Source organism: Mizuhopecten yessoensis, unplaced genomic scaffold, assembly GCF_002113885.1.
Source record: "Mizuhopecten yessoensis strain PY_sf001 unplaced genomic scaffold, ASM211388v2 scaffold2597, whole genome shotgun sequence".
Taxonomy (NCBI): Eukaryota; Metazoa; Mollusca; class Bivalvia; order Pectinida; family Pectinidae; genus Mizuhopecten; species Mizuhopecten yessoensis.
The window spans coordinates 543286-556119 of NW_018404625.1; the positions used below are offsets into that span (position 1 = coordinate 543286).

Sequence of the window (12834 nt, forward strand, 5' to 3'; positions counted from 1 at the left end):
GGGGGCCTCATGGCAAAATCAAACTAACCAGTCACTTATCCCTTTCGTTTGCATAAACCACTGTATAATTAAAAAAAACACAAAGTAAACTCTCTCCGATACATGCCCATTAACATATTAAACTAAGTTCATCTGTGTTCAAACTCACACAATGATACTAGCGAGGTTAATAGTTTTAGATATTTATTCATAACATAAACAGCGCTAGCATTTCTGTCGATTTTATTTCAGCTTAACCGGCCGCTATCCGGAAGAAAACATGCACCGTACTGACTGCTAGGGCAGTTATTTTCTGCTTTGAATACTTCCCACTGGCAATAATGATTCCGTAACGTACCCCTTGCGCTATCTTTTGACCATTTGGCAACTATTCGCTTCGTAGCTGACACGGTACACCATTTTCCTTCGGCTTACTTCACACGGCCAGTCATTTTGTTTACAAAGAAATGGTGTGCTATGCGCATGCGCTAGTAGAGGGAAATCCCTGAACAAAACGTTGGTCAGACAGGTAGAAATACCGATGATTATCTTAGATTTAATCATTTTTATGAATCTCTTTCAGCCAAATCCGATCGGCATTTTCCATAAGGAGTCTCACTTGATATGTTTATGTAGTATTTGGAAAAAAGACAAAAAAAAAAGTTACTTCAGCGTGATGCCCCTTTAAGATTTCATTTGACATTAATGGGCTTCCGTAGAATACAGACTCAGAATTGTTGTAAGTTGTATTCGACCTAGGTTGTTCGTGATACAGAGACAACGCATGTGGTTGGGTCAAGCCATGCTTTATTCAATCCTCGTGACGTAGTACACAATACACAACAATCAGTACATACCGTTATAGGCTGTTTCATAGTAGACTCGCAATAGTCCGCCTATAGTCTGTATCATATAACTATGTATATATGGCTAACACTATAAGAATAACAGAAAAAAATCTAAATTCTGATATTAAGAGTAACTTATTTCATAGATAGGATGTACTTAAAATGCTATAGAATGCGAAGATTGTATTTTTCTCACATATACCTGCGGTAATTAATTAACACTCATGTAATGATCAGTCATTATCCATTACGACAGTAATAAGATCCATGTGAGACCGGCCTGTATTTTAATTAACTGCAATCGTGTCAAGGCTTATCAGCCAAGGCCCTGATCATGGATATTACACTGGTGTGTACTGACCCTGTACTCTGTAACTGTATCAAAAGGCACCATAGCCATGTAGCAATAAACAGGTAGTTGTAAATACCACATACGGAGTTTGTCATTATATTGATTACGGCCACATCATACCATGTCACTTGTAGCATGTTATGGTCAAAAAGCGATATATCGACATTGTTTATGAACACAGTGGCCATTTCCAAACATAAAATCAAATTTCCTGCTTTTAAAAACTTGAATTTTCTTGTTTGTAATACCAAGTGTAGATCTAGAATTCGTGAAACTCCAGGGGTTATTGGATTGAGGATATCAAATAAGAATTTAAACCATTCCTTGGATATAGTTTATCCGTGAATCTTGGTCATTTCTCGTGAGTATAGAATTTGGTTCGGTCGCAATTAAATGGTGTAATTGCGACTTTAAAGCGGTGTCAGTGGATAACTATGTGTCAGACAGTCGTAGCTATGGTTTCATTTTGTAAATAAAATCATTTGTCTGCAATATGAAAGCGAGGTATATCCAATATGGACAAAGATTTGTGATTGACACGAGCTGAAAGCGGAAAGGGGGTACCGGTAATAATCTGGTTAAAGCCGTGCCTTGATTGACATGTAGGCTGTTTCAAGGGTAGGAAGTTCAAGCAGATACATCCGTTGACAAATAGATGATAAGCCACAGGGTCGACACTTAGATTGCTGTGGAATATAAGACGGGCTTGACGGAAAACAACAAATGTTAGTTTTGATAGGAGAACGTTACTTTTACTCGCTGCACGTGCCACTCTGTTTTCTACTTTGTTTGTATATCTACATTCTAGTATATATATGTGCATCCTCACATCCTCAATACAACAGGGCCGTTTTCGTTTATCGCGAACCAAAGCTATTTGTTTATGAACTGAGGTCGGACCTAGTAATCTGATGTTGACAAAACCTTGCAAGGCTTGCATAAACTTTTGCGTAAACGAACGGGTCCATGGACACGCTCGCTTTTGCTTTCTGCACATGTAAAAAAATCTGACCAACCGCTAAGGCCGATACCTGTCCTGTGAAGATTACAGAGGAGCGACACCCGACTTCAAAGCTAGTCAATTTTACCGTTACGCGACCGACATTTTTGAAGGATCGAAATAGTCTTCTTGTCTCATCCACAAGGTGGTGCGCACTGAGCCTTCGACTTTGCTATAACATATTCCAGGGTGCAGAGGGCGTACGTGAGCGTCCCCCCCCCCCCCCCCCCTTGGAGTATCGAGGATGAAAATGCATGTGATATCCCTTGCATGATGTTAATGTTTTGAGTTGTCACAAATACATATTTTGTCGATTATCATAATGACACTCCCACCTTCGTTATGAGTCAGACGATGACATTTCATGACCTTTTCAGTATCATCACCGACAAATATGTCAAACTCATTGATAACAACAACTGAGTAGTACGTCCTGTTTCCCAATCAACACTACCAGTAAGTGATACCGATGTCAAAGTACAAATAGACGTTATAGCATACGCTGTATTATATTAAAATCAATGTAATGCTACCGTTTAGTGTTCAATAAAACTTCAGCGTCGTTTTCTTACTGAAGCCATAATGGAGCTTATATATACAAACTCTTAACAGTTTTCTTCATCAAATTATAAATACTAGTATCACATTAGTTTCTTTGTGTTTCTTTTACCATTTATGTTGGACATCAAACTAATCTTCTTGTCTCTAGGTGGCGCATACTTAGCCTTCGATTTTGTCCTGACATATTCCAGGGGTGCAGAGGTATTGCTATGTTTTTCAGTCAAACGTTAAATTTAGTTGTTATCCGGAAGCGTAAACATATATAGAGGATCTAGCACGAGTGTTCATGTTATATTGAATTTATTGAACGAGTATATTAATTTCATATGAAATTAATATACGAGTTCAATAAATTCAATATAACATGAACACGAGTGTTAGATTCTATTTATTATATAATTCGAGAAACCTACCTACATAAGTGGTTTCAATACTAACGTCTCTATATGCAATGACGACGAGAAAGGACGCATCACATATACTAATTTGAGAGCATGTTCCGCTAACAAAAGTAGTCCGCAGAATTTTATCAGAATAATAAATGGCCAACAGTTTTACTTTTAACGATCATTTTAATTGTGATAACAATTGAAATAATAAAAGTTTACAAAATATGACTTCTTTTTTTTCGCTTCGGAAAAAAACTGTTTTTTTTCATCGGTGACGTCATGAACAGTGTAAGAGCGCGCGCACTGTGAAGGTCGTCGGAAACCGAAAACACATGTGTTGGATATTAGGCCTACTGAGAATCACTGTCACTTTCTATAACACGGGCGCGTTTTTTCAGAGGAGGTCCTTGGTAAACATGAACTTGTATGTTTCCTCCTGTGACAGCACCTGAAAAGATACTTTGGAAACCGCCCTGGACCCTGACAACAGAGGAAGTTGACTGGTTACACGCCATTGATTGTTGTGTCAGTGATGTTGTGTTGCATCCGGTCTCAGGTGCTGTTGGATTTCCGTGCAGTATTTTGGAGATTTCTTTGTGTTGATTCGTGTTGATGTGTGAATAATTATTAATAGAAGAAATGTTTCGGTGACCAGAAATTTGCATTATATGGTTAGCGGGGATGTTATTATCGTTCAATTTCTGGACAAGATATTTCCTCGCACTGTGATTTGACAAGTGTTTGTCAGTTTGGATTCCTGCTCCCTTTATGGCACGTTGCATCATGGATTTTAGCTTGTTGATACCAACGGGTTGGCGCTTGAACCAAGTCTCATGACTCATTACAATAAGTTTATATAATAATAATAGCGACTAAACAACGACTGTTCTGAGTACATCTTGACTAAATTGGATGAACAGACCACATGGGCGTAGGAATACGACCTAGTTCCCACGGTGTCGCGCGCTCATTTGCATCTTTATTGCACACGTTCAATATCAATTTTATTGCACCCCTTTATTGCACTGCAGAAGCCTTATATTATATAATAAATGCTAATATCTCGGTGGATTCAAAGATATGTTTCTTTTACTTTGCAATTCAAGGCTTTATGACCCTTTGATGGTCTTTCTCGGTAAAATTAACGTCTTAATTACTCCACCATTTGCAAATAGTTCTCAAAATATAGAGATCTGGATGAGTAACATCGATGTCTCTAATCTCACGATTTAAACACCAAACAACCCTAAAATCTATCACTGGTTGGCAATCCGAATAACTCGAAATCATTAATATGCAAGCATATTTTAATGATCTGTTACTCAATGTCAAGGCCCATTTTGTCCATTTCTAGACATTTCTGTTAAATAGGGCCCCCTCATCAAGTTTATGGTGTGTCCAGGCTAATCCTTTGAATTTTTGGCCTGTACGAATTACGAAACATGTCGTTCAGCAGACGACACCAGCCTAGCTAGCAGTCAAACGTTTATCAAACGTTGACCGACGGAAACTAACGTTGCCTCGACTTACGTTTGTCCACCGCAGTGAGGTTGGCGCGACGTCGGGTCCAAGATTTGGTTACTTAACTCTTACCTCAATATGCTGCAGTTTAAACAACAACAAAAATAATTTAACACAGAGTATGATCATCACCGTATCTCCTTTATGTATCATACTTTGTTATGCACTTCAATTTCAAATGGTTTTCACAATCAGGGAATATCTAAATTAGTTTGGATGAAAAATGAATTTCCTTTCTAAATGCAATATAATAGTTACATAATATTGACAGTGGTATAGACGTAAACATAAATGATATTCGGTTCGATTGGCTATGATGATGCAGTGTAACTATGGTAATTAAGAGTAACTGTGATGATAATGTGTGACTATGAAGATATAATGATAGAGTGTAATTGCGCTGGCATAGATATTAGTGACCACAGTGTAACTATGGTAGTATGTTGTAACTGTGGTGATGAATTGTATGGACTATGGTAATTAATAGTAACTGTGATGATATTGTGTGACTATGGTAATTAAGAGTAACTGTGATGATATTGTGTGACTATGATGATATAATGATAGAGTATACGTGTGCTGACATGGATATCTGTGACCATTTCTGGCAGTAGGACAGTTTACATCCCCTGCACATGAGTCCCTTATCGGGTATATGTTTATAGCATTGCCACATGAGCCCCTTATCGGGTATATGTTTATAGCAGTGACACATGAGCCCCTTATCGGGTATATGTTTATAGCATTGACACATGATCCCCTTGTCGGGTATATGTTTATAGCATTGACACATGAGCCCCTTGTCGGGTATATGTTTATATCATTGACACATGAGCCCCTTATCGGGGATATGTTTATAGCATTGACACATGATCCCCTTGTCGGGTATATGTTTATAGCATTGACACATGAGCCCCTTATCGGGTATATGTTTATATCATTGACACATGAGCCCCTTATCGGGTATATGTTTATAGCATTTTTGCACTCACCATCTTCATTGGAGTCCTTTGTACCCTGTTTGCTCATTTGGGTAATTGGTGTACTGGTTGCTAATTTACTAGGTCTAAACTCGTGCTGATTTTTTAGCTGTTGTACATTCGTTACCATGATCCATTGTTACACTGGTTATGTGTTTTGTCATAGGTTTCCTCTCGGAAATAGCATGTAACTTGTCGTGTGTCACATTCGCCTCCTTGTTTCGCTCTAGGCCTAGTGTGTGGTTCAATAGTGCACTGGCACGGCCGCTAGCCATGCCAGAGACGTATATTACAATAAAAATATGTAATATGCGTCACTGGACAAAATTTAATTAGTTTTTTGTTTATTTATACTTACACGACAGCATGCCGAGTGATCACACGATATTCTTTTATTTTAATTTATTTGATTTATTTTGGCACAGTTATAGAAAAACTTGCACGACAACCATGCCCAGTGGGAACCAGTAACGTTACAGTGGATTGTGAAATCAGAGACATATAGCTAAATTTAGTCGCTTTAAAAACAGACTAGCTAGATAACAAATTAGACACCAGAATTAAGCATATAACAAAAGCAGAATCATGAACATAAACGGAACTGAACGGACCAGAGTAGAATAACAGATTGTACAGTAATGTATTCAAAACGTTTTATTTTGTCAATCCTAAGGCGAAACGTTTTACTGACACTGATGGTACACAAAAATACCCGGAAAAACCCAAACACCGGTCTCTGTAAATTACAAAATCAAGTTTGCATGGTCAGTTGGAATAGCTTCAAGTCCGAAGTAAAAAGGATGGACAGGTCATGGCTCTATGCGTCTCTACATGTAACTAAGCGTACTGTAATTGACTATTGGGTACCCACATTTGAGTGCTACAGGTGTCCCTTTTCAAATTGCAGTCATTTGGTAATGTCCCAAAGTTCTCTAAATTGGGTTATGCTTTCCTGCTGAAAATGTTAAGCTAGCAAATTTAATTAAATGAACGTTCGTAAAACTGGGACTTTATTAACAATAATTTTATTCGTGTTGCTTTCTCAGATCTTATTCAGATATCGATCTCTAGTCAAATGCTGGCTGGATTCTTCAAGCAAGTTGTCGGTGGAATCAAAGGAATTGTGGACGCAGCCTCGGCCAACATCAGCCCTTTTAAAGTACAAGTTGCTAAACCTGAGGATCATTCGGGGTAGGTCAAATAAAAAAGATATAAATATTTTGTGTAACAGATTTTAATTTTACATATAGGATAACGGTCGAGGCGTCGCCTTCTAGCTTCACTTTAGAGGGAATTTAAACTTAGCTCAGTGGTAGCTTATAGAGCAACTTGACTAGGATCGCGAGTTTGATCTTGTGGAATCACACGTCTCTTTCATGTTACAAATGGTGTCTGTGGCCTGTGGTGACGGATCCGGGCTGTTTCGCCCTAAATCCCGTTCACACTAAGTGTCATTTCGCCCTAAAACCAGTTCGCCCAAGGTTGTTTCGCCCTAGTATAAATGAATGTCTTAAAGTGATGAATATGAGTTGAAATGTTTGTAATTATAAGAAAAGCTTCCTGTTTCATGTTTTACCCAAAAATTAGATCTAAGTCTGTGGTTTTCACCAGCAAATGTCTTGCCGAAAGAATTCCATGCTATAGAAATACTAAGGGAGATCTAGAAATACTTAATGTTAGACAATATTAGCCATACACAACATTGAACAGTGGTTCGAGGGCGAACACATTTGAAACGGGGGGGGGGGGGCTTTACCCTTTAGCTCAGTGGTAGAGCGTCTGTCTAGGAAGTCCGGGGTTGCGGGTTCGATCCCTGGTGGAATCACACTACTCTCTTTCCTGAAACGTAAATAATAATAATAATTCGAGGTTGTTATATACTGCTTTATCACAACCTAGTTCGTGGTCGTCTCAAAGCGGTTTACAAATTATTATCCGTGGTTATAGGGCCTTTGCAACCAGCCAATATCTTTCTCAACTCCCTGAGGGGCAAACAACCGGTGCTGCCATTTCGGCACTCACAGCTAGCATTCACCAATTCTAGCACTGTCCAACCACGTACTCATTTACAGCTGAGTAGACTAGAACAAGCGGAGTAAAGTATCTTGCTCAAAGATAGAACACAGTGCCATGTTGTGACTCGAACCCGCAACCCTTCGGTCACGAGCCCGGCGTCCTACCACTAGACTTCCATACCTCCTCATAAATATATGCTTATATATGGCAACTGCAAGGGGAAAACGAGTTCAGTGAAATCACAGGGGCTTAGTTGTAACAAAAATATATGTCAAATCTGACATCTGAGCATATATTACTGATATTCTGTTTCATCCAACACATTGAACGAAAACTAGGTACAGTTGTGTAATCACACAACACCATGTGCATATCGGTTCAATAATTGGATTTTACTGTCAGGTACGTATATATACAGTACTAGTACATATACATAGTAAATTTAATGGAGTTGATCGGTGATTTGACAGTTATCAAAACACAGTTGGACCCTACCTCTGTTTATTGTGTCTGATACGTTTCAAGCAGAAATTTCACACCTTCTTAACAGTAGTTGACTAGCTAGAGTGCGTAACCCCAGGAGTTTCGAGGATGACTAGATAGCAAGCAATACAGATAAAATAGAACCGAGTAGACATACATGGGCTCATACATGCCTGATTATATTTGTACATAGCACAGTGAAAGCTCGATGAGTAATGCCTAATTTTAGCTTGTATAGAGCGCAGTATAATCCTGACGAGCAATGATAAAAGAAACACAACGAAACTAATGTGATACTAGTATTTAGAATTTGCTGAAGAAAAATGTTAAGAGTTTGTATATAGAAGCTCCATTATGGCTTCAGTTAAAAAACGACGCTGAAGCTTTATTGAACACTAAACGGTAGCATTACATTGATTTTAATATAATACAGCGTGTCCTATATCGTCTATTTGTAGTTTGACATCGGTATCGCTTACTGGTAGTGTTGATTGGGAAACAGGACGTGCTACTCAGTTGTTGTTATCAATGGTTTTGACATATTTGTCGGTGATGTTACTGAAAAGGTCATGAAATGTCATCGTCTAACACGTAACGAAGGTGGGAGTGTCATTATGATTATCAACAAAATATGTATTTGTGACAACTCAAAAAATTATCATCATGCAAGGGATATCACATGAATTTTCATCCTCGATACTCCAGGGGGTACGCTCACGTAATGCTCTCTACACCCCTGGAATATGTTATAGCAAGGCGAGGGCTCAGTGCGCACCACCTTGTGGATGAGACAAGAAGACTATTTCGATCCTTAAATAATGTCGGTCGCCTAACGATAAAATTGATTAGCTTTGAAGTCGGGTGTCGCTCCTCTGTAATCTTCACAGGATAGGTATCGGCCATAGCGGTTGGTCAGAGGTTTTTTTTCTACATGTGCAGAGAGCAACAGTGAGCGTGTCCACGGGCCTGTTCGTTGATGCAAAATTTATGCAAGCCTTGCAAGGTTTTGTCCAGGCTCACCTGAAAGCAACATCAGATTACTAGGTCCGACCTCAGTTCATAAACGAACACCTTTGGTTCGTGATAAACAGCCCTGTTGTATTGAGGATGTGAGGATGCACATATATACACTAGAATGTAGATATACAAACAAAGTAGAAAACAGAGTGTCACGTGCAGCGAGTAAAAGTAACGTTCTCCTATCAAAACTAACATTTGTTGTTTTCCGTCAAGCCCGTCTTATATTCCATAGCAATCTAAGTCAACCCTGTGACTTATCATCTATCTGTCAATGGATGTACCTGCTTGCACTACCTACCCTTGAAACAGCCTACATGTCAATCAAGGCACGGCTTTAACCAGATTATAGGATTTGACCTCACTGGAACTTTGTACCAAAGTGCTGTTCTCTATCGATACCTAATACTGTACGATACAATTACCTATGTATCTGCCTTTTTGTTATAAATTTAAATAAATGTTATTTCTGTTACAGCGCAGCAAAGAGAGAACAAATGTAGATGAAATAGCACTTGCATCCAAACAATCAGATTGTGTCTGAAGTAGGGAGTAGACGTTTTCCCCCAAATTAACGTGAGTGACTGTTTTAACTCTTTATTGGTAACTATTTATATGTTCTATTTCTTTTGAAAAAAACCCATTATTGTTGAATTTCTGAAAACCTTTATTCTACGCAAATTCCGTCAGTGTTTATTGAAAATGTGACATCAGTGAGATCTCATGCCAAACCATACATTAAGGGAGACAAGGACTTGTCAACGTTCAGTATAGATACAAGATGTAGCAAGTATAATACTTCAGCATATTAACATTTGTGATTTATTTTTTCAAGATTCCAGCTTTCAGACATTCAGATTCCCAATGTAGTACATAAAGATGAGAGGGAGAAATAGATAGAGGAGCTTCTAGATGAGTTCATGGTTCCAGTATGCATCAAAGATGAAAGATGCCAAGTTTTCTACACTTAACTCAAACTACCTGTACTTTATGTACTGGGAAATCAGCATTTTGAAAAGAGAGAATGTAATAAAACGAAATGTGTGAAAAGATTGATTTAAAAAAAGTCCTAAATCATACCAGAAGACAACATATGTTATGCCTTGACAGCGCAGAAATTAATAGATTAGGTTTGAGGTTTTTTGTCGCGCGTTACAGTATAACCCGAACAGAATTTTGCAATGATTCAAGGGTTAGCAGGTATGAGTATTGCTGTTTCTGAATAAGTTCAGTGTTTAGCAATTGCATTGTATCCCGCTATTTTAAAGTGACGCCTTTCTGCATTTTTCTCAAATACTTGCGGTGCAAACATTCTATTCACGTTTATCTTAGTCTTAACACACTGACATCCTCGATGATACGTGGGTTGCGCTCTCTGCTCCCCTGTGATATGGCAGGACTAAATCGAAGGGTAGAGCTTAGTGTGCGCCACCTTGTGTATGAGACAAGACGACTAGTTTGGTCCTGTGATGTACGTCAAAAGAATCTCGCGATAGCGGCGTAACGGTAAAATTGACCAGATTTGAAGCTACTTTCAAACTACAAGTATCAGCCTTGCGATTGGTCAGATTTTTTTTACCAGAGACTAATCAAATATATAGCCGGGTACCAGACCGAGTTTCCTCTGACACTGACACCAGACTTAGATATTTTGACAGAAAGGTGTGGACCAGACATGTCTGGTGTCAGGTCCAGATGAAACTCGGGCTAACCGTGTACCTTCAATTATGTTATGATATAAAAATCACAGGGGTGCAGAGAGCGTAAGTTGGCGTAACCCCTGGAATTTCACGAATACTACACTTGGTGGTTACAAACAAGAAAATTCATTTTTTTAAAGGCAGGAAATTTGATTTTATGTTTGAAAATGGCCACTGTGTTCATAAACAATGTCGATATATCGCTTTTTGACCATAACATGCTACAAGTGACATGTTATGTTGTGGCCGTAATCAATATAATGACAAACTCCGTATGTGGTATTTACAACTACCTGTTTATTGCTACATGGCTATGGTGCCTTATGATACAGTTACAGAGTACAGGGTCAGTACACACCAGTGTAATATCCATGATCAGGGCCTTGGCTGATAAGCCTTGACACGATTGCAGTTAATTAAATTACAGGCCGGTCTCACATGGATCTTATTACTGTCGTAATGGATAATGACTGAACATTGCATGAGTGTTAATTAATTACCGCAAGTATATGTGACAAAAATGCATTCTTAAGCCTTTTAGTTACATCCTATTTATGAAATAAGTCACTCTAAATATCAGAATTTAGATTTTTTTCTGTTATTCTTGAGTCTGTAATCTACGGAAGCCCATTAGTGCCAAATGAAAACTTAAATAAAAATAATTTGCCAAAGTGTTGGGTAATTACGCAATAATTTGTTTTTTTGGATTTCATTTGATACCAATGGGTTTCCGTAGTAATTAATACTCCATTATCAAGTAAGCATGTCACAATAAAGAATTCATAAAAAGTGGTTTATTCATAAGATTAATTTATGCTGATGAACATAAACATTGCTACAGTTAGCCGAATTATTGTACACATTTTGTAGCAAATAATACTTTGTAAACGTAGCTGTTTAATATGTACATGAATAACATGAATTTCGCCTGATAATCTGGAACATAAGCACATCTGGCGTGTGTAGGTGTGTGTGTTTGTGTGCTTGTTGTTCATTCTACTTTAGTTTGTGTGTGTTTTAAAAAGTTGTCCTGTTTGCTACAGATTTTTTGTTTTTAATTCGTCTACGACATAATTAGCCTAATCATTATACATACACGACCCGGTAAACAATGCAATGCTACCGTATATCAAATCGACGTTTGGTCTTACCACGGACTTGGATAACAAGAATAAGAATAATAAGAATCGCCTGTTAACTTAGTTGTGTATGTTTTCATTGGTTGTACTTGCTTTGAAATGAAACAATCGCCTCGTTATCATTGTTATAGTCATTCTTTCATCGACATAAGTTTGATTTGTAATAAATAACCGATTATTACATGATGATTTTGTGTGGCTACTGTATTGAAATGATCATCGACCGTAATTGTTTACTTCTAAAACTATTACACTGTTTGTAACTTTATTCGGCCTGATGAACTGCAATACTTGTTTTAAACACTCGATTTATGTATCAAAATTAAACTATGTAGCAGTGCCGTATTTGTAATTTACTTCGGCTGTCTGTTGAAATAGTTGATGCAGGTACGGAATTAGATTTCCGTGATTCAGGATTGAATCAGAGACGTATATATTACAGAGATTGGCAACTTGCTCTTTATGCCGACTGAACACTGACTTCCGTCAGTGAGATGAAACCCGTAAGGGCGGATTCATGTAGGCGCGAAACCCGTCATCCATCCATCCAACTTGCTCTTTACCTTACCATTGGTCACGATAAACGGATGTCATATCGCGAGTCACGCTTCATCTGCGCCATATTGGATATACGGTTCGCTGCATTCAATAATCCTTTTCTGTTCAAAACATAATTGTGCAATAAGATAACATTGAAAATCAACGTAATATTAAAAGATTGTAAATCGTGTAAACATCGAAAGATTGCACATCGTGGCTGTGTTTACATATCGGTAATGATTCTGGCTTCAGGAGAACACAAACTCCGTTTTTGTTATCTAGACAATTTCAAATAAGTCTTAATAAATT

The 12834-nt window shown here is 38.1% G+C and overlaps 1 long non-coding RNA gene across 1 annotated transcript in view; it reads left to right on the forward strand.

Annotated features, from left to right (window-relative positions):
- The window catches only part of LOC110446161, a 13857-nt gene extending 1697 nt beyond the window's left edge, over positions 1 to 12160 (forward strand). Inside the window, exons 2-4 of the long non-coding RNA XR_002462434.1 lie at positions 6677 to 6821; positions 9625 to 9722; positions 9982 to 12160. This is a non-coding gene — a long non-coding RNA (uncharacterized LOC110446161). The remainder of the gene's footprint in view (positions 1 to 6676; positions 6822 to 9624; positions 9723 to 9981) is intronic.
- The last annotated feature ends 674 nt before the right edge of the window (positions 12161 to 12834 follow it).